This window comes from Hibiscus syriacus, unplaced genomic scaffold, assembly GCF_006381635.1.
Source record: "Hibiscus syriacus cultivar Baekdansim isolate YM2019G1 unplaced genomic scaffold, ASM638163v2 tig00006991_pilon, whole genome shotgun sequence".
Classification (NCBI taxonomy): domain Eukaryota; kingdom Viridiplantae; phylum Streptophyta; class Magnoliopsida; order Malvales; family Malvaceae; genus Hibiscus; species Hibiscus syriacus.
Window position 1 is genome coordinate 1 of NW_024062120.1, and position 27,190 is coordinate 27,190.

Consider the following 27,190-nt stretch of genomic DNA (forward strand, 5'->3'; position numbering starts at 1 on the left):
TGATACATCAGGCTTTGGAGTGCTGTTCCGTGCGGACTCTTGCTGCTCTAAAGCCTTAGACTCAAAGTACTCAAGCCATGCAGCCGCATTCTTAAGAAGACATAAAAATATCAAATTATCAGAAGACCAGTGATCATTGGATTTAATCATAAACAAACATCAAATTACCTGTGTACGTAGGTCCTCAGATCCTAGTTTTGCCTGCAATATTTGTAGTGTAGTTTGTTCATGTTGAACACTTAAGGAGTAAGCTTCCATCAAGGAGAGAGCAATAGCAATGGCATGGTAGTTGGCAGCAGTCTGTAGACGCCAAAAAATACATTAAACGTATACTTTATAAACAGATTAGATCATTATCGATTGTTAATATGATAGTTTACCTGTATATGATCAGCTCCAAATAGTCTTTGGTTGCACTTGAGGGCCTCGTGGAGATATCGAAGAGCAACATGAACATTTCCTAACCCTTCTTCCATCATTGCTACATTAATGTAGGTGGCTTCCGTATTTGGATGTGATGGTCCACATGTTAAAAGCAAAAGATACAATGCACGATTTACGTACCTAGAACTAGAGGGGAAAAAAGACAAGATTAGGCTCGAACTCTAATACCATATTCAGTCAATGATGTTTCTTGCAAAGGAAGTCAAATTACAAATCACAAAGGAAAAACAACTATCAGCTAAACACAACCTATTATCTGGTTAAGTATATACCCTAAGCATAACTCATTGTCGTCCCTCTCTTGATTTTAACAGAAATCACAAATAAGGTTTTCTTTCTCTTTCCACCAAGGCTTAGGACTAAATCTTAACCTCAAAGTTAAAGACAATGGGAGCTACAGCAAATATGTATTTATTCGAAAGATGTAAAAGCATACTTTAAAGCCAACTCTGTATGTTGAAGACGATAAAAGAAGACAGCTAGGTCTCCATAACTCTTCATTGTATCAGGATGATCAAGCCCAAGCTCTCTTTCATTTATATCCAACTCTTTCTGCTGATAAATTGTTTCCTAAACAAATCAAAAACAGATGGGTACATTGTAAAACCTTGAAAGAATTATTAATGCGGGATACAGATCGGTATATTGCAAAACGTTTAAAAAGAAAATACCAAAGTTGCCTAAGAGATAAATTTCCAAAAAATTAATAGATGATTTCCACTTATTTTGTTTTATATCTTTCGATCGATCATCAATGGATTTCAATAGGTACAAAAGTTGAGTCATTTAGAAAGTCATGCAGATAAATTTGGTCAAGTGGTGCATGGATAGAAATGTTAAAAATATTTTAGAGAAAATACCTGATTGAAGTCCCCTGTATTATAAAGCACAACAGCCAACAGGCTGTATGCTCCTGCAGTCATCTGATGGTAAGGACCACAAACCGACACGAGTTTTAAAAGTGCCTTTAAAATAAATAAATAAAAATCAAATATTGGTTTAGATGTTTTTGATTTTTATGAAGATTCAAAACATTTAAAACAACATACAAAGAGATACTTCATCTTACCTTAGTGCCATAATTGACTGCGTCCTCCAATTTACCTTTATCCAGAGAAGTCTTAAATGACTCCAATAGCGTACGCCCATCTGCAGATGAACATGCAACACGCTGCAGGGAAGAAACAATGTCAAACAAAGTCGAAAGCAAGCACTGCAAGACCATTAATTTTCCAATGTTAAATTCCACTTAGTGATTTATTTACCTTGTACACAGGGACCATGCTTATGATATCAGACTTCCTAAAAGGAGTTGGAGTATCCATGTCATAGTCCTCGCCACAACCTCAAGCCCCACCTGAGAAATTATCATTTCGTTTAAAAAATGGAGAGGAAGAAGCATACATCTTAAGACTCCCCATGCTATGTTAAGATGATTGTACCTTATGGGACAATCCACGAAGAATGGCGAACTTTCTCAAGTCCTGGCAGCTTTCCGATTTCCACTGCCACCCAAACCTCTTTGAAAGGAAGGTTTCCACCCATCTCCATTTTAACTTTTCATCATTAATGATATCTAGATCACCATTTTCATTCAGCGGAGTTCCCAACAAAATATTTAAACATGCTGCCATTGATGCAGCCAAATCAGTTATACTATCAACTGAAGATACAACCGCCTGTAACACGTGTTTGTAGGCTCGAACAACCATTTCATGTATACAGAGTGATTGAAATGCGGCAGCTTGTCTGCAAGCTCAACCTAAAATGATAGGAAAGATGGAAAGATGAGGATAAGAGATGAGTAATTGGAAATTCAGTAAGAAAGATGATGCATGCTATAATGTGTGTTAAAAAGTTACTGAGATGGCTTATTTACCACACGCCCCAGAGAACATATTTGCAAACGCCTTGTATGCATAAAATCTGTCAAAGTCCTTCCATCAACTGGTGAAAGTTCAAGGGAGCCAAAATCTGCCACCTAAAAGATTTGAAGTCGTAAAAGCCAAATATGTTAAGCACTAAGACATCACAGAGAAAAAGGAAATGTCGATTGCAAAGGTACTAACCAGTTTAGGAAGAGCAGTATCAGCATGGTATTTATGTGCCATTTCGATCAACTCATCAGGAGAATGGCATATGAACAAACAGAAATATCTATACAGAACTTATAAGCATTTTGTTTTTCTGCCTTTTGAGAGAGCGAGAAATAGAGATGATTAATGTATAAGAATTTTACATGTTAAACTTTTGGGGAAAGAAGATTCAAAAATAAATGCTAAGTGTCAATGGATGGATCAAACTTTTAAAAAAGAGACATTAAGAACAACTTGCTAATGATATCCTGTAATCCTATAATGTACGTCTTTGTGTTTACAATAAGAATAACTTGCTAATGATACGGGCATGAGAATGAGATGAGCTCGACCTATTGACATTTAAAGCATTTGTCCCTCCTTCAGGTTAGTTCTCGATGTCGATATCTTTTGGAATGGGATTCCCCTCCCAATTTACATCAGCATAAACTTTTACTACTGTTGTATAGCCACAATGTCTTACAACCACAACACCTAGAGTAGAGGTATCCTACAAAAAATGGGTAAAGTTAGCAAATGCATAGCCTCTCTCTTAGTTCTCCATTGTAATCATTCAGCAAAAACTGTTCACTCACATGAAGTTGCGGAATACGGCTATCGGATAGAGCAAAATCACAACTGATAATTTGAGAAAATAAAATTAAAGATAAAAAAGACACATTTTACGTGAAAACCCCCTAAATAATATAGGGTAAAAACCATAGGCAACGGTATAAGAATTTACTATGAGAAAATAGGAATTATAACTTCTCTATATCTACCAAGGAGGAAACAATGACAATTCTCTCTTGATAAAAATGAGAAAACAACTCTCAAGAAACTCTCTAAATTCTATAGTATTGGGATAAAGCTTGAATGATTTGGGATGATTTTGAAGCTAAATGGGTTAGGTTATTTATAGTTAAAGCTTAAGGACTAATTTTGTAAATATCCTAAAGCACAATGACTAATTACAATTATACCATTGCCCAAATTCAACAAAAACTTTCGGTGGAATTTTTTTTCAACTTTTGCATGCTACTTTCGGTGCATGCACTTTCGGTACATATCAAATTTTCAACAATCTCCCACTTGAAGATTTGATTGGAACAATCATATCTTCACACCATTCTTTCTACTTGTACCTTCATGTTGCTTACGTTTCTGACAGGCCACAAGAGGATCGACACCAGGTAAATTTATCAGTATTGATTGCCTTCGTCATGAAATCTACTATGTTGTTTTTGGTATGGATCTTCTATATCTAACCGTCCCTTCTTCCACCTTTTCACGAATGAAATGGTATTAAACACGTATGTGCTTTGTCCTTGAATGAAATGTTAGATTCCTTGCTAGATGCAAGGCGCTTTGACTGTCACAAAACAAAGAGATATACTTTTGATTGTGCCCAAACTCCTCCAATAGCATCTTCAACCAAATTGCTTCTTTACTGGCTTATGTAGCTGCTACATATTCTGCCTCTGTTGTGGATGTAGCCACAACTGACTGTAATTTTAAAACCCAGCTTACAGCTCCACCAGCAATTTTGAACACATATACTGTAGTAGATTTGCTTTTATCCGAATTCCTTGCATAGTCAGAATCAACATACCCATTGATAAGTAAATTTGATCCTCCATAACATAATGCAACATTTGAGGTCCCTTTGATTTATCTCAGGATCCTCTTTACTATATTCCAATGCTCTTTGCCTGGATTCGTCATGTACCGACTAACCACTCCCACTGCTTGTGCAATGTCTGGTCTTGTGCATATCATAGCGAACATTAAACTTCTCACTGCCGATGCATACGGTACTCGAGACATCTCCATCCTTTCTTTTTCACTGCTAGGACTCATTACAATTATACCATTGCCCAAATTCAACAAAAACTTTCGGTGGAATTTTTTTTCAACTTTTGCATGCTACTTTCGGTGCATGCACTTTCGGTGCATATCAAATTTTCAACAATCTCCCACTTGAAGATTTGATTGGAACAATCATATCTTCACACCATTCTTTCTACCTTGTACCTCCATGTTGCTTACGTTTCTGACAGGCCACAAGAGGATCGACACCAGGTAAATTTATCAGCATTGATTGCCTTCGTCATGAAATCTACTATGTTGTTTTTGGTATGGATCTTCTATATATCTACCGTCCCTTCTTCCACCTTTTCACGAATGAAATGGTATTAAACACGTATGTGCTTTGTCCTTGAATGAAATGTTAGATTCCTTGCTAGATGCAAGGCGCTTTGACTGTCACAAAACAAAGAGATATACTTTTGATTGTGCCCAAACTCCTCCAATAGCATCTTCAACCAAATTGCTTCTTTACTGGCTTATGTAGCTGCTACATATTCTGCCTCGGTTGTGGATGTAGTCACAACTGACTGTAATTTTAAAACCCAACTTACAGCTCCACTAGCAATTTTGAACACATATCTTGTAGTAGATTTGCTTTTATCCAAATCCCTTGCATAGTCAGAATCAACATACCCATTGATAAGTAAATTTGATCCTCTGTAATATAATGCAACATTTGAGGTCCCTTTGATGTATCTCAGGATCCTCTTTACTGTATTTCAATGCTCTTTGCCTGGATTCGCCATGTACCGACTAACCACTCCCACTTCTTGTGCAATGTCTGGTCTTGTGCATATCATAGCAAACATTAAACTTCTCGCTGCCGATGCATGCGGTACTCGAGACATCTCCATCCTTTCTTTTTCACTGCTAGGACTCATACTAGAGGATAATTTGAAGTTAATAGGAAGAGGGGTAGAAATTGGCTTACAATCTTGCATATTGAATATTGACAATATCTTCTTCAAGTAATTCTTTTGTGAAAGCCAAATCTTCCTATTACTTTTGTCTCAGTGAATTTGTATCCCTAGAATCTTGTTTTGATCCCAAGTCCTTCATTTAAAAATTCCCTAGCCATTTGTGCCTTCAATTCTTCAATATAATCTTTTTTGGGTCTTGCAACCAACATTTCATCCACATACAATAGCAATATAACAAAACATTATCACCAAACCTTTTGAAATAAGCACAAGAGTCTGCATTAAGTCTGTTGTATCCAAGGCACATAATGAAGAATCAAATATCTTATATCAACACCTCGGCGCCTGATTTAGACCGTACAAAGATTTGTTCAACCTGCAAATCAAGTTCTTCTTTTCGTATTCTTTAAAACCTTCAGGCTGGAGCATATAAATCTCTTCTTCAAGATTTCCATGAAGAAAAGTTATTTTAACATCTAGTTGCTCTGGATGTAAATTCAATGTAGCACATATTGCCAAGACTACTCAAATTGTTGTTAGCCAACCACTGAAGAAAAGATTTCACTAAAATCAATACCTTCTTTTTGAGCATATCCTTTGACTACCAGTCTTGCACGATACCACTCAACTTGATCGTCACCATTTCACTTGATTTTGAAGGACCATTTGTTACCAATTGGCTTCCTTCCTTGTGGTGGTGGCACAAGGTCTCATGTATTATTTTATGAAGGGCTTCGATTTCTTCTTGCATCGCCATCATCAATAATCTGAGCTATTTTTTGCCTCTTGGTATGTTGATGACTCATCGTCCTCTGTTAAAAGGCAGTATACAATATTTCCTTCTATAACATAATCTGAGTGTCAATTGGGACGTCTTCTCATATGATCTGATTGACGAGTTATTGGAGCTTCAGAACTCTCTGGTTCTTGTTAATCATTTGTTGGTTCTGCTTCAGAATAATCTCCTTGTTCAAACTCCTTTTCCACATGTATCTGCGTAGTCTCTGACTCAGTGCTACCATCTTCTTCTTTTCTTTGTAGTTTATCTTCTACAAAGATAACATCCCTTCTAATGATCACTTTGCAGGCAGTGGGATCCCACAAGCGATACCCCTTTACTCCATCAGTATACCCCAAGAATTTGCATTTCCTGGATTTTGGATCTAGCTTTGAAATTTCTTGGGAGTTGTACATCACGTACACAATACTTCCAAATACATGGAGGTTTGAATAATCAGTTGGTTTACCATTCCACATCTCCATTGGTGTCTTCAGCTCTATTGCAGTTGATGGAGCTCGATTCACCAAATAACAAGCGGTATTGATTACTTCAGCCCAAAATGATTTTTCTAGGTCTGCAGCCCTCAACATTGCTCTTGTTCTTTCTAACAAGGTTTTGTTCATCCGCTCTGCCACTCCATTTTGTTGAGGAGTGTTCGCCATTGTGAACTATCTTTTGATGCGTTCTTTCCTACAAAAGTCATCAAATTCTTCACTTGTGTATTTTCCTCCATTATTTGTTCTAAAACACTTGATCTTATTTCCATAATCAAGCTCCACCCGCGCTTGAAGTTTTGAAAGTTGAAAACACGTATGACTTCTTCTTAATAGGGTACATCCAACATCTCCTGGAGTAGTCATCAATAAATGAGACAAACTATTTTGCTCCGCCTAGGGATGTAACTGGTGCTTGCCATACGTCAGAATGAACCAATTCTAGAACAGTTTTACCTCTACAATTTGATGTGTTGAATTTCAACCGGTTCTACTTACTTGTTATGCAATGCTCACACAAAGTAAGTGATAACTTTGTTAAGCCTGGAAGTAGCTTTTGATCCACAAGGACTTTCATTTCTTTTTCTGACATGTGTCCAAGTTTCTGATGTCATAGCATTGCAGAATCTGAACTACATGAGGCAACAGAGGCTTTGCTTCTAGAAAAGTCTCTGCCTTCAACATGTACAAGTTTGTTGCTATCTTTTCGCCTTTCATCACCACAAGCGCTCCATGGAATACCTTCATGATTCATTTCCGTGTTTCAATTTTACTTGCATTATTATCCAACAATCCGTAGGATAATAAATTTTTCTTTAGGCCTTTCACGTGTCGTACATCTCGAATAACTTTAATTATTTCATCATACATATTAATTTGATGGTTCCCACGCCAATAATCTCTAAGGCATGATCATTACAACTATACATAGATCCTCCTGCAACAGGTTCATAATGATGGAACCATTCTCTTCTTAAGGTCATGTGATATGTTGCTCCCGAATCAATGAGCCATATATCTACAAAAAAAAATTTTGCCTTCTACGGTGGTTGATGTTTCACAACATAGATCATCTCCATCATTTGAAGTGTTTGCAGTATTGCCTTGTGGGTTGGAGTTTTTATTTAGGCTCCAACAATCCTTCTTCAAGTGACCCTTCTTTCCACAGTTGTAGCACTTTAAATTCTTCTTGCTTCTCGACTTTGATCTACTATGTTTGTGACTGTTGCTTTGGCCACGTTCCATTGATCTCCCTCTCATCGTTGTCAATGCTTCTGCTTGTTGCATATTTACTTGTCTGTCTTCCTTGTTCTTGCGCCGATTTTCTTCTTGTAGAACATCATCTGCAACGTCATCGAAGACTAGACTGGTGACATTACTGTTTGTTAAGTTGATGATGAGTTGATCATACGAATCAGGTAGACTTTGAAGTAGAAGTTCAACACGTTCTTGTTTTCCTATTGTACATCTTAGGGATGTAAGCTGAGAAAATAAAGTGTTAAGTTTGTTTAAGTGCTCCGTCACTGAAGTAGATTATGGCATCCGGAGAGTGTACAATTTTCTCTTAAGGAAAATTTTATTGTGCAACGATGGCCTCGTACAATTTAGTGAGATGATCTCATATCTCCTTAGTTGTCTTCTTCTCCTTGATGTTTGACAATACTTAATGCTAATGCTAGATGAAAGTTTGTCATACCATTCCCGTCAATTTCGATCCATTTGTTGTCATCTGTGAAATCTATCGGCCTTTCACTGATAGCTGCTAGACAACCGTCTTTCCTCAATATGACCTTCATCTTCAATTTCCACAATGAGAAATTTCTCCCATTGAATTTTTCAATATCAAATTCGTTGTCATATTTTCTTTTACGGATAGCTCTCACTATTTCACTATCATGAATAGTTCTCTGAAACCTTCAAAGAATGGGTAATAACTTCTTACTTTCTTATGTTGGAGGATCCACCTTTTGATAGCAACACAAAGACAATAAGTAGATATTACACTCTAATATGGCTTTGATGTCAATTGTTGCGGAATATGGCTATCGGATAGAGCAAAATTGCAACTGATAATTTGAGAAAATAAAAATGATGATAAATAAGACACAAATTTTATGTGAAAACCCCTTAATAATATAGGGTAAAATCACGGGAAACGGTAGAAGAATTTCACTACGAGAAAATAGGAATTACAACTTTTTCTATATCTACCAAGAAGAAAACAATAACAATTATCTCTTGATAAAAGAAGAAACAACTCTCAAGAAACTCTCTAAATTCTCTAGTATTGGGAAAAGCTAGAATGATTTGTGATAATTTTGAAGTTAAATGGGTTAGGGTATATAGTTGAAGCCTAAAGACTAATCTTATAAATATACTAAAGTACAATGACTAAATTACAATTATATCATTACCCAAATTCAACAAAAACTTTCGGTGGAATTTGTTTTTCAACTTTTGCATGCTACTTTCAGTGCATATCAAATTTTCAACAGCAGAAGGGTCGTTTAAAGCATTCTGATCGACTTCGATGATGTTCTTGATTGCCGCGATCGCTTTAAAGACCGAAATGTTGACGAACAAACTATGGACCATAAATGCTTTCCTATCTCGTATTTGCCTCTCTTCTGGTGTTTTGCAAGGCATAGCTGCCAAAGTCGCAAACTCTTTTGCCCATTGTCGATTGTCATGTTTACCATCTCTCCGTTATCCACCACCATTTCCTCCCCAGTTTTCATCTTCCACCGGAAGTGGCGGAAAAGCCGACGGGTTATCCACCACCACAGGAAGAACAACCCAAGTATTTGCCCGAAACCCGTAAGGAAGGTTGCCAAACTGAGTTTTAAATATGAAAACAATATAAAACAAAAAGTGTGTTCCAAACCAACTGCTCTAAATCGTATTAAAACAACTAGATCGAAAATTTTACTACTTTATTATGCTCGGTGAAAGCTTTCATAGGAGCCTTGTATGCCTGCAAGAAAAATTAGTGTTCTTTAAACTGAATAAAACTTTCATGGAAAGTTAATCAACTTCAATTGCGATGGAACTTACAGCATCGAAAACCCTGCTAATCAGCTGCATAAGAGACAGAGAGTGACACAGAAGTGGTCGCTTTCCGGCATGGTAAAACCCGTTCCGGAAGAAACTATGGTCATCGGTTTCCCACTACAAACTCGAACCTTCAGTTTTAGTTGGATTCCATAGGACCTAATTAGCCCTCATTTTTTAAGCAAAAAATGAAACAAGATGATCAAATTAAAGAATCCCACTTACATCAATTTGGAAAAAGTCAACTACTGTTTTATCCTCCAGGAATGGACGACTGGATCTTCTAATATCTATAAAAATTAAATAAGAAAAGAATGTCAACATAGACAAAAATAAAAAAGAAGAGTTCATGCATGGCTAGCAAAAAGAAATTGCATTGGATAGGGGGAGTGAGGTGAGAAAAGGAGAAATCGTAGAACTGGCCGAGCCGCGGCGGAGGACACATCGACACCGCTGCCGCAGTAGCGTCGATTTTTTCCTCTCCTTGGAGTTATCCGGAGATTCACACCCATGGGTCGGACCATTGTCGACGACTGTCGATTCCTTAGAACCCGATTCTTTGGGACTGGTTCAACCAGCCGATTTCGGCGAACCGAATGAGGTTGTGCAGGTTACAATGTCGAGGAGCCGTCGGATGTGCGCGACCGCTAGATCCTCCATGTAATCCTCTGCGTAGAAATAAGTTAAAAGGACGAGTAACCAAAGAGACCAAAAGTTAACAGCAGAATCGGGGAAGACACCTTGGATGATAGACGGCTGACAAGGTTTAACGCATGGTTTTCAGAACCGACCGGTTAGCGAACCGGTCATGCTACCGGTTCACTAGTTCAACCGGTCGAATCGATCTGACCGGTCGAAAGAACCGAACGACGTCATAATTATTTAAAAATTAAATAAAAATACCAAAAATATTTAATAAAAAATAATTTTTTATATCACAAGTTATATTCAAAGCAAGTCATAACATATATAAGTTAAAAACCATAAAATCAAGTGAAACAAAATAATTCAAATTAACTAACATAATAATTAAGGTAAAACATATTAAATAATAAATATAATTATATAACTATAATTAAAAACAAATTTGGGGATAAAAAAATAATATTGTTTGGTTTAATTTTTTAAAACAATCCTACATGGCTAAGAAACATAGAAGAGCATCCCAAAAGTCTAAAGAGTAAAAATATAAAAACAAAACAATCACACATAGCTAAGAAACATAGAAGAGCATCACAACTAACTTCTATAAATAATAAAAATAATTTGACATTCAAAATCATGGAACCTTTTGGTGAGCATTGAGTGAATTATTCTTTCACTTCAATCAAGCTCGAATTTTATGCTTCAATCGAGCTTCTAATTTTTTTTTGAGTTCAAGCCTTTTCGAGTTCAAGTTTCAATATTATATTTCGAGTTCTCGTTGAACTTGATAATTTTTAGCTCGTGAGTTTGAGTCGAGTTGAGCTTACTTTAAAGTTTTCAAGTTCGAGTCGAGCTCAGCAATTCTCGAATTCGACTTGGCTCGTTTACTAAACGACGTCGTTTGGTTTAATTTTTAAAAAAAAAAACAAAATTGGCGGTTTTTTCATTTTTTTCGATTTTCAGCCGATCCGGTTTGTACGGTTCAGCGGTTCCGGCCGGTTCACTAATAACGGTTCAACCGGTATAGATTGAACGGACTAGGCAGCGATTTCGGTTGAACCAACCGGTCCGGTCCGATTTTCAAAACAATGGGTTTAAGGAGACGTACGGAATCCTTAAGTTGATTTCCTCGTACCTGTAGGAGAAATTCTCAAACGTCAATACTGTTCCAAAGCAGATCTAATAACTAGTAACCACCATGGATGAACTGGTAAAAGCTGCTCTTGTCTGCCCTACTGCATGTTTTTCTACGTAGATTTAACAGTGGATGTCGATCGGCATATTTCCATTTCCCAAATTAGAAAGTTGTACCTCGTGATTGAGGGAGAAGTTGGTCAAATGGCAGGTCTCAACGTGGACTGCTAAAAGGTTTCTTACATCCAAGATCTTGTCCGAAGATATCCCCTGCATTTACGTAGAGCGAAAAAGAAACTGAGAACCCCAAAAAGAAACGTATTAAAAAATGAGTTGATTGTATTATGCATCCTCACTATGATCTTCAATCTAAATTGATATTTAAAACTTTTAACGTTCCAATTTTATTCTTAGGTTACGACTTTCAATTCCAAGTTAAACCTTAAACTTTCTAACATTCAATTTCATCCCTAAATTATAATTCTCATTCTAAATTGGTCCACAACTTTTAAACATTTTAATTTTATCTCAAATTATAGGTATATGCTATTTATATTCACTGTTAATAAATCATTTTGCTAAACTCTATTATTATATGTTTGGCAAAAAAAGTGTTTGAGATGAATATTTGGACGAATATGGAGATGAAATTGAAAGATTCAAAAGTTTGAGGACCAGTTTAAAATGAGAGTCATAATTTGAGGATGAAATTGAAATATTTAAAATTTTAAGGACTAATTTAAAATAATAAAAAACATATTTTGATAATAAAATTAAAACAATCAAAAATTTAAAAATTAGTTTAAAATAAAAACCATAGTTTAAAAATATATGATACAATTAACCATTTAAAAATAAAAATTATCATCATCCTCGTCGTACACCATTAATGAAAACTAAAGGGTAACCGCATATCATATTAAATAATATTTAAATAATTTCTTCATTACTAATGTTTTAAAAGCTATGAAAAAATTATTTATTTTTCAATTTTTTATAAATATAAAAATTATCATCATCCTCGCAAACCTAAAAACTGCTCGTAATTAATGTAAAATTTTACCAATTAAAAAATGTAAAATTTAAAATATAGTTTGAACAAACAAATAGATAATAAAATGAATGGTGAGGGGATGGATACCTGGAGAGTAAATTGGGATTCTTCAGGGTGTTTCAACAATAATTTTGATTACAGTTGGCAGGCAATAAAGTTTCACTTTTTTCCTAAAAATAAGAATTTTCAAATGCAAGAATCCAGGAAAAAAAGTATTGAATTAATGTGTTTGAAAACATTTTGATGTTTCGATATAATAAATTAAGTTAAATGAATTTTAAGATTTTACAAATGATTTTTAAGTATATTCGATACAACTATTCGAATACCAAAATATTACTCCAAGTTTTACAAAATGTCTATTTCAAATCCTTACTCAAGTGTAAAAATATGTTTTAATCTTTTAAACAAATTTACAAAGTATTTCGAGCCTTAATCGAGTAAAAAATCATTTCTTAATAAATCTCAAACAAAAATAGGCAGATTGCCCAGAGGGAACCGATTCCGCCCAAGGATGGAACCGATTCCCCCTGAATGGTTTTGGCTTCGAGAAATAACAGATTGCTTGGAGGGAATCGATTCCCCCAGGGGTACCGATTCCCCCTGTGTAACGGTCGAAATATTTGGAAATTTTACACTGCAGGAATCGATTCCTTGAAGGGGTACCGATTCCCCCACGCTCCAAGCTATTTTATTAATTGTTTTTACACTTAAACGGCTCTATTAACTCCACTAATCATCTCCAACGTTCAGAATCAATTGAAGGAATATTTAAACAAGCTTTGGAGCCATTGATCAACAAAAGAAACAAGAAACATTGAGAAACAAGATAGAAAGCATCAAACACCAAGTTTGTGCAATTCAAGCCAATTTTCCTTCAATGTTCATTTAGCTTTCAAGAACACCATTTGTACTCAATTGTATTCATTCTTGAGTGTTCTTTTCTTGTTCTAGAATTGTGCAAACATCTTTCCTTGTGAGAATTTCTGTACGTTTGCAAAATTTGTATTTTTCTCTTTGAGAGAAAGTGTTCTCAAGAATTTAGGGGTATAATTCTTGAGGGAGTTGTAAGGTTACTCTTTGTTCTCAAAAGAAAGACAAATTAGTGAATTTGTGAAAATCCTTAGTGTGGATAGATAAGGTAGTGACGTAGACTTTGGTTGAGAAAGTTGAACACTCTAAATCACTGTGCAAATATTTTCAATTTTTTACAAAAGCTTACACCAAAAGTTTTATTGTCAATTCACCCCCTCTTGGCCTATTCCGTCGATCGATTAACTCAACAATTGGTATCAGAGCCTCACTCATTTGAAGGTTTAATCACCTCTTGAGTCGATTCGGGAAGCGTTATATCGATATTCAAGTCATCAATGATCGGCTCTTCAAACTCCGACTTCGTTCTTGATTCAATGCCCGTCAACAAGCCTCATTTCTTCAATACAGCTAACTATGCTTATTGGAAGAATAAAATGATGTACTTCATTCAAGCAAGTGACATGGGAGCATGAAATGTCATATAGATAGATACATCAAACCCTCCACTCACCCAAGATTGTGAGTGAATGAGAGACAAGAATGTTCCAGCTCAACTCCAAAGCTATCCATATTATCTTTTGTGCTCTTAGATCGGATGAATACGAGAGAGTTTCATCTTGTACAACCACCAAGGAGATATGGGACAAACTACAAGTCACTCATGAAGGCATAAACGAGGTAAAAGAATCTAAAATTAGTCTTCTAACTCATAGCTATGAAAATTTCAAGATGAAACCGAATGAAGATGTCAAAGCTATGACGGATAGATTCTACACGATTGTCAATAGTCTCAAATCATATTGAGAAATTATTCCAAATGACAATCTTGTAATGAAGTTAGTTTACTCTCTTCTAAAAGCTTGGCAATCAAAGAAGATGGCGATCATCGAGGCTAAGAACTTAAAATCCTTGACCCTCGATGAGCTTATTGGCTCTCTCCTCACGCATGAAATGATGCTTAAAGGAAAGAAAGATCTTGAGAGACGAGATGAACCAAAGAAGGAGACGGAGAAGAAGAAAAACGTTGGAGTTGCTCTCAAATCAACAAAAGATGAGAGTGATTCAGATGAAGATGACGATGACGAGGAAATGGCATTTTTTGCCAAACGGTTCAAAAAATTAATGAGGCCAAATCCATGAAGAAAATTCAAACAAAATGAAGGCTTCAAGAATGAACCAAAAGAGAAGGACTCGATCATTTGCTATGAATGCAAAAAGACAGGGCATGTCAAATATGATTGCCCACAATTGAAGAGAAAGGGTCAATAAAAAATTAAGCACAAGGCTCACGTGGCTACATGAAGCGATGAAGAAGGTTCCGATGAAGAAGAACATTAAGTAGCAAACTTGTTCTTGATGGCATTCGGGGAAGATTCTCAGGTAACCTCTAGCTCATTTAATTTTGAAGATTATTCGTTTGATGAGCTATTAGAGGAATATAATGGGTTGGCTTTGGATTATGAGAAATTGTTTTTAAAATATAAAAATTATATTTCGAAATTGAAAAATGAAAATAATCTCATATACAATACCAACAATGTTCTTGAAAGTAAAATAAAAAATTTGCAAATTAAACTAGAAGAGTTTGAAAATGAAATATTCTGATTTGCATAATTTACTTTCAAAGGTCAATGATGATCATCAAAAGAAAATTGATGATCTTAAAGCTTCTTTTAATAAAGTTGGAACAAAACGTTTTAAAAATAGAGAAAATTCAAAATCCAACTTTGTTAGAAAAAGTTTTAAAAACTACATTCATAGAGGTCCCCGAAAAACCTCTAATGAAAAAATTGTTAAAAGTATATGGGTTCCTAAAGAACTCATTACTACTAAAGATAAGGATATTCTACACAAATGGATACCTAAGGGGACTAGAATTTTGGAGACTAATGAATATGGACCCAAAAGAATTTGGGTACCAAAAATCAAAAATTAATCTATGTTTGTAGGAAAATGAGCATTGTTACAAGGCACGAGAAACAAATTCAAATTCATGGTACCTTTATAGTGGATGCTCAAGACACATGACCGGTGACAAAAGTCGGTTCATAGAGCTCAACGCCAAAAATGGAGGAGAGGTGACTTTTGGTGATAATTCAAAATGTCACATTGAAGGTATATGTACTATAGGTAATACCTCTTCCATACAAATTAAAAATGTGTTATATGTGAATGGTTTAAAGCATAATCTATTGAGTATTAGTCAATTATGATAAAGGATACAATATCTTGTTTGAAACTAATGATTGTAAAGTCATTGACATTGCATCTAATTGGATTATGCTTATTGGTCATAGAATAGGAAATATATACATGGTGTATTTAGATTCTTTTGATATGACTAATTTATGCCTAGTTGCTAAGGATGAACATGATAGTTGGTTATGGCATAGGAGACTAGGACATGCTAGTATGAGTGCTTTGCAACGGTTAATTCAAGGAGATTTAGTTCGAGGGTTGTCTAAACTAAAATTTGATAATGATAAAATATGTGATGCTTGTGCTAAAGGAAAACAAAAGCGAATTTCTTTTAAATCCATTAGTGGTGTATCCACTAGTAGAGTGTTACAATTGATCCATTTAGATCTTTTTGGGCCATCTAGGACTACTAGCTTGGGTAGAAAACAATATGCATTTGTATTGGTAGATGACTATTCTAGATATATTTGGGTTCTATTCTTAAGTACTAAAGATGAAGCATTAGAAAAATTCATCACGTTTTCAAATGTAATCCAAAACGAAAAATGTTACTCTATAACTAGTGTTATGAGTGATCATGGAACTGAATTTGAAAAATCTTGGATTTACTGAATTTTGTAATTCTAATGGTATTAGCCATAATTTTTCAGCACCTAGAACCCCTCAACAAAATGGAGTTGTTGAGAGGAAAAATCAAACTTTAGAATAAATGGCTAGAACCATGCTTTGTAAAAACAACTTGCCAACATATTTTTGGGCGGAAGCCACAAATACCGCTTGTTATGTTATAAATTGAGTAATGATTAATCATATTTTGAAGAAAACTCCATATGAACTTTTCAAAAATAAAAAGCCTAACATTAGCTATTTTCATCCTTTTGGATGTAAATGTTTTGCTTTAAACAACGGTAAAGAAAATCTTGGCAAATTTGATGCTAAAAGTGATGAAGGATTTTTTCTGGGTTATTCCTTAAATTCTAAAGCTTATCGAGTATTTAATAAAAGAACTTTAGTTGTAGAAGAGTATTTAATAAAATCTTGTGTGAATGATGATGTAGGTATTATAAACATAAATGACGTTGGACATGACGTTGGAGAACATCATCAAATGAAGAAACGAAAGATGAGGAAACTCAAGATCCTCTCGAGAATCCAACGATTGAATAAAGGGAAGTATCTTACCCAAGAGAGTACAACTATGTCAAGGATGGTGAAATAATAGGTGATCCATCCAAAGGGGTAACAACTCGATCTTCTCTTAGAAATATATGTAATTATGTTGCATTTATTTCATGCATAGAGCCTAAGAATATTAAAGAAGCATTAAATGATGAACATTGGATTATGGCTATGCAAGAAGAGTTAAATCAATTTGAGAGAAGTAGAGTATGTACATTAGTTGAAGGCCTAGTAATAAATCTATTGTAGGTACTAGATGGGTATTTAGGAATAAGCTTTATGAAAGTGGTAATATAGTGAAAAACAAGGCTAGACTTGTTGCTCAAGGGTATACTCAAGAAGAGGGCATAGACTATGATGAAACATGCGCTCCCGTAGCTAGAATGAAAGCAATTAGAATGTTATTAGCATTTGCATGTTTCAATGAGTTTAAATTATATCAAATGGATGTTAAAAGTGCATTTTAAATTGTTTTATAAAAGAATAAGTGTATGTGGAACAACTTTTGAAGATTCAGAATTTCCAAATCATGTTTTTAAATTGACAAAAACACTTTATAGTCTAAAACAAGCTCCTAGAGCTTGATATGAAAGATTGTCAAATTTTTTAATTGAAAATGGTTTTTCAAAAGGGAAGGTTGACACTACATTATTTTTAAAGAGAAAATTGTAAAGATTTATTAGTAGTTCAAATTTATGTTGATGATATAATATTTGGTTCTACTAATGATGTTCTTTGCCAAGAATTTTCTAAGTTAATGCAGAGCGAATTCGAGATGAGCATGATGGGGGAGCTCTCATTTTTCTTGGGACTCCAAATCAAGAAAACAAAATATGGCATCTTCATCAATCAAGCTAAGTACGTCAATGATGTGCTCAAGAAATTTGGACTGGAAAATGAGAAACCTCGTGACACTCCAATGAGCTCATCAACAAAGCTTGACAAAGATGAAAGAGGTAAATGTGTGGATGTTAAATTATATAGGTCAATGATTGGCTCTTTTCTTTATCTAACCGCAAGTAGAACATACATTATGTTTAGTGTTTGCTTATGTGCTAGATTTCAATCATGTCCTAAGGAATCACATTTACTAGTTGTTAAGAGAATCTTTAGATACCTTAAGGACATTCCTAGTTTAGGACTTTGGTATCCTAGAGACTGTAGCTTTATCTTGCATGCCTTCTCTGATGCGGATTATGGAGGGTGAAAATTAGATAGGAAAATCATCTCTGGTACTTGACAATTCCTTGGAAATATGTTGATTTCTTAGTTTTCAAAGAAACAAAATTGTGTTGCATTATCTACCACTAAAGCGAAATACATTTCAACTGGTAGTTGTTGTGCACAAGTTTTATGGATGAAACAACAACTTTTTGATTATGGAATTGAAGTATGTACCATTCCTATCAAGTGTGACAATACTAGTGTTATTTGTCTCATTAAAAATCCCATCCAACACTCTAGAACTAAGCACATTGAAATTAGACATCATTTCATTAGAGATCATGTCACTAAAGAAGATATAGTTCTTGAATATGTTCATACATTGCACCAATTAGCGGATATCTTTACAAAACCTTTAGATAAAGAAAGATTTTGGACACTTAGGAGAGAATTAGGTTTGACCAACCTACCTTGACTTAGTGTTTAAAATAAGTTTAGCACTTTTAATTAGTTTTGGAAAATACTTATAAAAATAACACTTTTAATTGCATTTTTTGCTATTAGTTACGGGGAGTTTATGATTCTTTGTGAAAAATTAATTATATGTTCAAATTATGTTTAAGGATAGAATTAATTGTTTGAACATAGTTAATCTTCTTAATATGAGTTGACAATACCACTAGAGCAAATTAATTTAGCATTTTGAGTGTTTAAATTACAGATTTTTATTTTTTTTCTTGCAGGAGGAATCGATACCCCCTTTAAGGGGAATCGATTCCCCCTTTGAATGGGAATTGATTCCCCCTGTAGGGAATCGATACCCCCACGGGGTCTGGATATTAAACGCCCAAAATACCCTATTTTCTCAAAAAAAACCCTTTTCTATCCTATCTCTCACCGTTCATCTCTCTTCTCTCACCCTATCTCTATATTGTCTAAAAACAACGGTTTCAATTCAGATTTCATTCAGTTTTCAACTCCTAAACCTGTTGGAATCATCAAACTAGTGCAAAAATCATCACATTCTCACAAAATCCAAATTTCTCAAGGTAATATCTCTAAAACCCCTATTTTATTAATTTTTGAACTTAGGACTAGTTTTGATTAGTTCTAGGATGAACATTATATCAGGCATTGATTGTTTAGTGTTTAGAAACTGAATTTTACAACCAATTTCATCAAAAACACTCAATTTTTCAAAATTATCTTTCAATTTTGAAATAAAAAAATCGAAAATTGTTGTTTTAATTGATGTTTTTTATTCAATTATGTTGTTTTCATAAGAATTATTCATATTATGATCTTCAAACATAATTTTTCAAATAGTTTTCAAAACTTTGCCCAATAGGATTCGGTTTAAATAACCTTGAAATATTACGGACTCAATTGAGTTTTGGGATTGATTATATTGCATACATGTGTTTAAAATTGCATGTTACTCTTTTTATTCCAATTCCCTTAAGTCATGTCTCACAAACGCCCTAGGTCATCCTCAAGTCATTCAAACCAACCTTCTAACTCACCTTCAAATCCTCCTCCTATCCAACAAATTCCTAATCCTAATCCCGGTGATCCAAATATGACCATTCGTAATTCGTGTTTCAATGCACCAGGTCGTAGACAAAATCTCTTCTTTAGGTATTCTCAATATTTTGAATCCTACAAAATTCGGGAAGAAAGAATCCCATCTCTTCAAGCTATGTTAGACATAAATTTTCGATATCTTCCTACCCTACAAGAGTGGAAATTTGATAAACTATTTGAACTCGAACCAATAGTTTATCATCAACTCGTTTGAATCTTCTATTCTAATGCCATTTGCGTTCAAAACCGGGCTAAAATCGCAACCATAGGAATTTGATCCTATCTTCTAGGAAAATTCTTTTATATTGACCCAGAATACATACGCATTAGGATTAGATAATGACGGCTTAGAAAATGAAAAACAAAAGGTAGGTTCTCTTTATAAAAGAAGGGATAGTGCGAGTGTGTTAGATCTCCATGATCGTTTCCTTCATCTAATGATCTCTTGGTGGTTTCGACCATCCGGAGGCATATACTCTAGTTTTCGAACCTTGGATCTTTGGTGGATACATTGTATCCAAAATAATCTTAAAATAAACCTCCTCAGATTATTTTTGCCAAAATTGTTGAAACTGTAAACCTAGTTTCTAATAAGAAACTCTGTTCATCTCTAGTTTACAGTTGTATTCTGAGTAATATGTTTTCTAAAGTCGAGCTTAGGATTGCCTTGATGCCTCTTTTCCACTCAAAAATCAAATCAATCTCTTTTCCTTAACTAAATCGGGATGGAAGATAAGTGAAGAAACTGGTCAATGGGTTCATACCAGTGAGCAAGCTCTGGGAGCTGACGAAGCCGACGATGAGCCGGAGCAGCATGAGGAATAAGCACAACAAGAAGATCAAATGCCTCCATATTTTCAATCTTTTATGGAGACATTTGATTTCCGGTATGCATCCATGGAGTCACTATTTTCTTCCATAGAATCTCATTTGTCCACTATGAGAGCTCAAAATTGGAAATTCTCCAGGAGATGCGCGCGAATAACGCAACAATGAATGAACGTATTAATGCGCTCACATATGAGATGGCCGCAATGCGAGCTCTTTTTCCTCCTTCCGATCCACCTACGGATGCTTGATTCTTACCGTGCTCTAGTTCTCTTAGATGGGACTTAGAAATTATTGTTTTAACATTTTGAATGTTTTAGATGTTTGAATTTGATATGAATGTTGGATTTTTATGTTTTGGATATTTTTGAATGGTTTGAACTTATTATATATTTTTGTCTTTTTGAATTTTATTTTTGAGCTTAATGTTTATTATTTTGTGCATCATTTACATCATGTTAGATATATGACCAATTTTGCCATGTCGCATTGATTATGAATATTGATTATGAAACTAATGGCTAACATTTTTCTTGATTGTGATCTTAGGAGCTTACGCTTTATCAATTGGCTTAACTATCAAAATTTCCTGTTTAATAAATGTTTTATAAAGTCTTTTTGATTTAACAAAAAAGGGGAGAAGTGTTAAAGTAAGGGGGAGTAATTTCAAAACTTGATTTCAAAAATTATTTTTAATTAGAAAATCTTAAAATTACTAAAATGTTTTGTTATATCAAAAAGGGGGAGATTGTTGAAAACATTTTGATGTTTCGATATAACAAATTAAGTTAAATGAATTTTAAGATTTTACAAATGATTTTCTAAGTATATTCGATACAACTATTCGAATATCAAAATATTACTCCAAGTTTTACCAAATGTCTATTTCAAATCCTTACTCAAGTGTAAAAATATGTTTTAATCTTTTAAAATTTACAAACTATTTCGAGTCTTAATCGAGTCAAAAATCATTTCTTAATAAATCTCAAACCAAAATGGACAGATTGCCCAGAGGGAACCGATTCCCCCTAAATGGTTTTGGCTCCGAGAAATAACAGATTGCTCGGAGGGAACAGATCCCCCCTGTGTAACGGTTGAAATATTTGAAATTTTACACTACAGGAATCGATTCCCTATGAAGGGGTACCGATTCCCCCACGCTCCAAGTTGTTTTATTAATTGTTTTCACACTTAAACTGCTCTATTGACTCCACTAATCATCCCCAACGTTCAGAATCAATTGAAGGAGTATTTAAACAATCTTTGGAGCCATTGATCAACAACAAGAAACAAGAAATCATTGAGAAACAAGAGAGAAAGCATCAAACACCAAGTTTGTGCAATTCAAGCTAATTTTCCTTCAATATTCATTTAGCTTTCAAGAACACCATTTGTACTCAATTGTATTCATTCTTGAGTGTTCTTTTCTTGTTCTAGAATTGTGCAAACATCTTTCCTTGTGAGGATTTCTGTAAGTTTACAAAATTTGTATTTTTTCTCTTTGGGAGAGAGTGTTCTCAAGAATTTTGGGTATAATTCTTGAGGGAGTTGTAAGGTTACTCTTTGTCCTCAAAAGAAAGACAAATTAGTGAATTTGTGGAAAATCCTTAGTGTGGATAGCTAAGGTAGTGGACGTAGACTTTGGTTGAGAAAGTCAAACCACTCTAAATCGATGTGCAAATATTTTCAATTTTCTGCAAAAACTTCCACCAAAATTTTTATTGTCAATTCACCCCCTTCTTGGCATATTTCGTCAATCGATTAACTCAACACAATGATAAAATATTATGATAGGATAATATCATAAATTGAATATCGTTTAACCATAAAAGTTGATACATTGCTATATGGTTATTTATTATTTTCTTGGGATTTTCCTTCGTTTTCTCCTAAGAAGCACGGGAATGGCAAAGGAGGCCCGTTTCATGTACCTGATACGTTTTTGTTACAGAGACGATTTAGGGATGGCTAGGGTACGTACCGGGGATGTGCCACGGTGGCAGGGTACGACTGATCGAATTGGGGGACGGTCAAAGCTTATCCGAGGATGTTTCGGGGACGTTCCCAGGGGTAATTTTGAGCTCTGTTTCTTCTCTTATGATCTATCCATGGCTGAATTCTTACCAATCTGTAACATGTTCCCAGGTGCAACCTCTTTCCTTTATACCAAGTATAAGTACCTCGGCATTTTCATGTGCGTATTTGCCATCATCATCTTCCTCTTCCTTGGTTCGGTTAAGGGATTTAGCACCGAAAGTGAAGCATACAAATATAACCAGGGAAGTACTTGCAAACCGGCCTTGGCAAATGCCGCTTTTAGCACGATCGATTTCTTTCTCGGGGCTCTTACTTCGGTCCTCTCGGGTTTTCTAGGTATGAAGATTGCAACTTATGCCAATGCTAGGACCACTCTAGAGGCAGGGAGAGATGTTGGGAACTATAGAGGGAAAACGATGGAAGAAGAAGGAAAAGAAATAGGGGAGGCACATCTGAAGGTTAGAATAAAGGTAGGAATTTGTGATTATAATAAAAATGGAATAATCTTATATATAGTCCTCAAATATTATATGTTTACTGAAACGGTTACATAATTTACAATAATTACAATTTGGTCAGAGAAATAATTTACGGATTTTACTGTTCTAAATTTAATATTGTGGTTTGAGTCTTGATATTTGACTTTATTTATGATTATATATATATAATTTTAAAATTATTTTATATACCGTACCATTGCCGTCCTCGTACCCTGTAATTTTAAAAATTACCGTTTTCCGTCCCCGTCCTTGTATCCGTCCCCGTATCCATCCCCATATCCATCCCCATATCCGTATCAGTGCAACATAGGTTTTATCAGCAATCAAACGGGATAGCATATAGAAAGGGAGAGAGTAAAAAACAGTTACCTCTCTCCTCTTTTTTCTTCTTCTCTGCCTTGGCTTTGTGTGCTTTCGTCTTGCCTGTCTTGGGAGCCATTTGTGCACCAAAATTGCCGGATTGCTTATAAAGATTTCGATTCTCTTTGGCTGCTTCAATCGGTAGTGATTGTTGGACGATAAAAACTATGACCCAGATTGAGTGTATAGACTACTTTCTATTTTCATGCACGTCTCGAGAGATATCTCCGTCAAAGTTTTGTACTTTTGATAGCTCGACACTTGACATAACTAAGACATAAAAAAAACCAAAGCTTAACTCTAGAGAATCAAGATTTTCTTTTTCAGTTTTCTCAATGGAAAACCACAGCATTGAAAAGATAAATTGAGTCGGATAAGATAAGAATTATGATAATCCCCTCTCCAAGTCCTTTGTTTGTGATGCAAATATCAGCTTAAAAAAAATGAAAAAAGCCATAAAATTTATGAGGGGGAAGTACGGAGAGAAAATGAGTGAGAAAGGGAGAGTGTTAGGAGGGAAGAAGATATATAGGGAGAGGCGGATAGGATGAGGTGAGGTTCTTAACTCATTTTCTTGTACACAACAAGCAAATCCAAAATGGCCAAAATGAAAGCAATTTCAGGCCTCTCATTTCTGTTTCTTTCAGCTTCTTCCTCAGCATCTCAACCTCATCGTGTTCTCCGTTTGTCTTGTTCTGTCCCCCCCTTCCTTCTTTGTTTACATGTCTTCTGTTCCATGGCTGAATCTTGGAAGGCTGTGATTGGATACCAGATGCAGCTGATTTGGTGGGAGGGATTCTCACCGTTCCCTGAATATGATCAAGTTATGAGACTGGAAATGTTAAGAGTGACAACACTATATATAAGATTGTAAATTTGAAAGTAAATTTAACTCGAAATTTGATATTCATCCGGATATTAATCACTACTCAATCAACCAATTGAATCAATGTACATCGAAAATATATGAATATATATACATGTGTAAGCAAATGCAATCAAGTTTTTTTAAGGAGAAAACTTAGGCCCTAATCAAGGATTTAAACTATAATTTGCATTTGTGACTTCAGTCGCATTGTGTTTATCGCCATAACTAATGATATTATAGTCATCGTAAGTATTGCGGTTGTGAATTTTTAATAACATATGTTATTGTGGATATTATGATTGGGGATATCGTAGTTTCGAACGATGTCGTCACTGCTACATAACATTCGTTGTTTTGGTTACATATCATTATTTAAATAATTGTTCCTAATAACAAGTGTTAAAAAATAAAGTTTAAGGGTAGCTCTATAATAACAAGTATTGGAAATCCCTAACACCAAATATTAAAAAAAAATTAGATTTTTAGAGTATTCTCATAATAACAAATGTTGAAAAAAATTAGATCTCTAATAAAAAGTACTGAAAAATTAAACTCATATTAAATATCAAAAAATAAATTGAATTTAAATTTTAAAAGTATGCCCTAATAAAAAATATCGAAAAAATAAGCCTTTAATAGCATATAAGAAAAAATATTGGCAAAAAATTAGACACTTATATAAATATTAAAAAAATATATAAGAATATGTCTTTCATAATAAATATTAAAAATTTTGATCCCATAATAATAAGTATTGGGGAAAAATTAAAGCCTCAATAACAAATATTAAAAATAATTGGGTCTTATAACTAATATAAAATCAACTCTTTAAAAGCATAATGCATTATAAAAATTCTAGAACTGTGTAGGTTTTTTCTTGTCCATTCATAGAGACGTCTCTGATTAGGGGTTAATAAACGGGTTATTTGGCCCAATAAGGTAACTTGGATTTTATTTTGAGATATACAATATTTTCTATAGTGTCATGGTCAATAAGATATTATTTTTATATTACAGACCTAATATTTTAATATTTCTTGTGAAACTCATCACTATAAGGTGAAATTCGATTAAAAAATATTATTTTTTAGATTATTATGTGAATTTGATATTAAAAAATATATTGGTTTCATTTTTCTTTTCATCATTCATTTTTGAAAATTTTAATATTTTGATAATTTATTTTATCGATTATAATATTTTCATCACATAACGTTCAATCGTTGATTGTTGTTAATATTGTTGCACGATAGCAACCTACTCGATTTAAATTTATTTTAATTTAGTATATTAAAGGCAATGAAGAGGGGTCATGGGATTTGAACTTGGATTGTGTGGATGAGAAAGGAGAGCATCAACCACTGGGACAAGGTTAATTATTTGTCTTGGACTACATGTGGTATATAACTTGTATTTTAGGGTGCGTTTGGTTCACGGAATATAAGATTATCAGTGTAAATAAAAGATTATCAGGGAATAGGATTACTAAGAATGTTGTATTTTGTGTTTGGTTGGTTTAGCAGGAATGTAAGATTACCGTGTTTGGTTAAGTGAATAAAAGATTATTGGAATGTATATTTGACCAAATTGTCCTTATTATATATTTGTTTTTTTAACAAGTTAAAAAATATTTATATATTTTCTTTAAAAAATTTAAATTCATAAAATTTATATAATTGTTTTACAAAATTGAAAATATAAAAAAGTTTAATGAAATGGTAAAATTTTATTTTAACTCCTGAACTTCATATAAAATTTTAATTATAGAATTATTTTTGTAAATCTAAAATAGTTTAAGGATAAATTTGTAATTTAACCATCGTAGAATATTTATTATTCAATGATAGAAGAATGATATTTTTGAAAGAAAAAATTTTTAAGGGCATTTTAGTCCAAAACGTCGGTAATCCATTTGACAATAAATGTTGAATCACCCAGCTGCAGTCGTTGGTGCTCGAATCCGTAACTTCTAAGAACAATAATGTTTCATTTAACCACTGAGGTAAGTTAGTTCATGCTATATATATCTTAACTTAAATTCACATCTTAATAAAATCGAATATATATATTTTTTCTTATCTGAACTAAAGTAAAAAATATTTTAATCTTTTCTAAACTTAAAAAATATATTTTTACCTTAATTTAAATATTAAAATTGATTCTTATAATATTTTAAAATTAAGATAAAAATATTTTTTATAGTTAAGATAAAAATAAAATATATTTATTAAATTAAAATAAGAATAAAATATATATTTTTAAATTAAAATAAAAATATATTTTAAAGTTAAAATAAGAATAAATATTATTTAGTAATTTAAGGTAAGAATATAATATATTTAATAATTTAAGATAAGAATATAATATTTGTAACAAGTTAAAATAAAACAAAATATATTTTTATATAAGATTAAAATATAGTTTTTAATTAAAATAAGAATAAAATATATTCAATAAGTTAAGAAAAAAACATTTTGTAATGCTAAGATGTGATTTTAAGTTAAGATATTTTTAATATTAAGAATTTAAGATTATATTAAGAAACAAGGTATATACAATATGTAGTCTATTTTAAACAAAAAAAAATGAACTTGGCCGAGTGGTTGAGCTTCTCCTTTCTCACCCAAGGGATACTAATTTGAGTCGCATGTTTTCCTTTCTACCATTCTTAATTTTCTTTCTGCCGAGAGTGACACATGAACCCCTCCTATTGGTAGAAACTAAATATATTAAATTAAAATAAATTAAATCCTCCAACTGGGTGACGACACGTGTCATGATATTTGGTACTAGTGACACGTGGCACAATATAGTTTGAAGATTAAATTTATTTTAATTTATTAAAATTAGAACCAAATTGATAGAATATATAAGAATGTCACATATGCACTTTAGTTAACTGTTAATGACAAGTGGTCTGATTAAATGCATTTAAATAGTTGGGTGATCTGATTGACAAAAATTCCAAA

At 33.7% G+C, this 27,190-nt stretch overlaps 1 pseudogene; it reads right to left on the reverse strand.

The window, feature by feature from the left end:
• Nucleotides 1-6: 6 nt before the first annotated feature.
• LOC120201098 lies at nt 7-20,481 on the reverse strand (annotated as a pseudogene).
• Nucleotides 20,482-27,190: the final 6,709 nt, after the last annotated feature.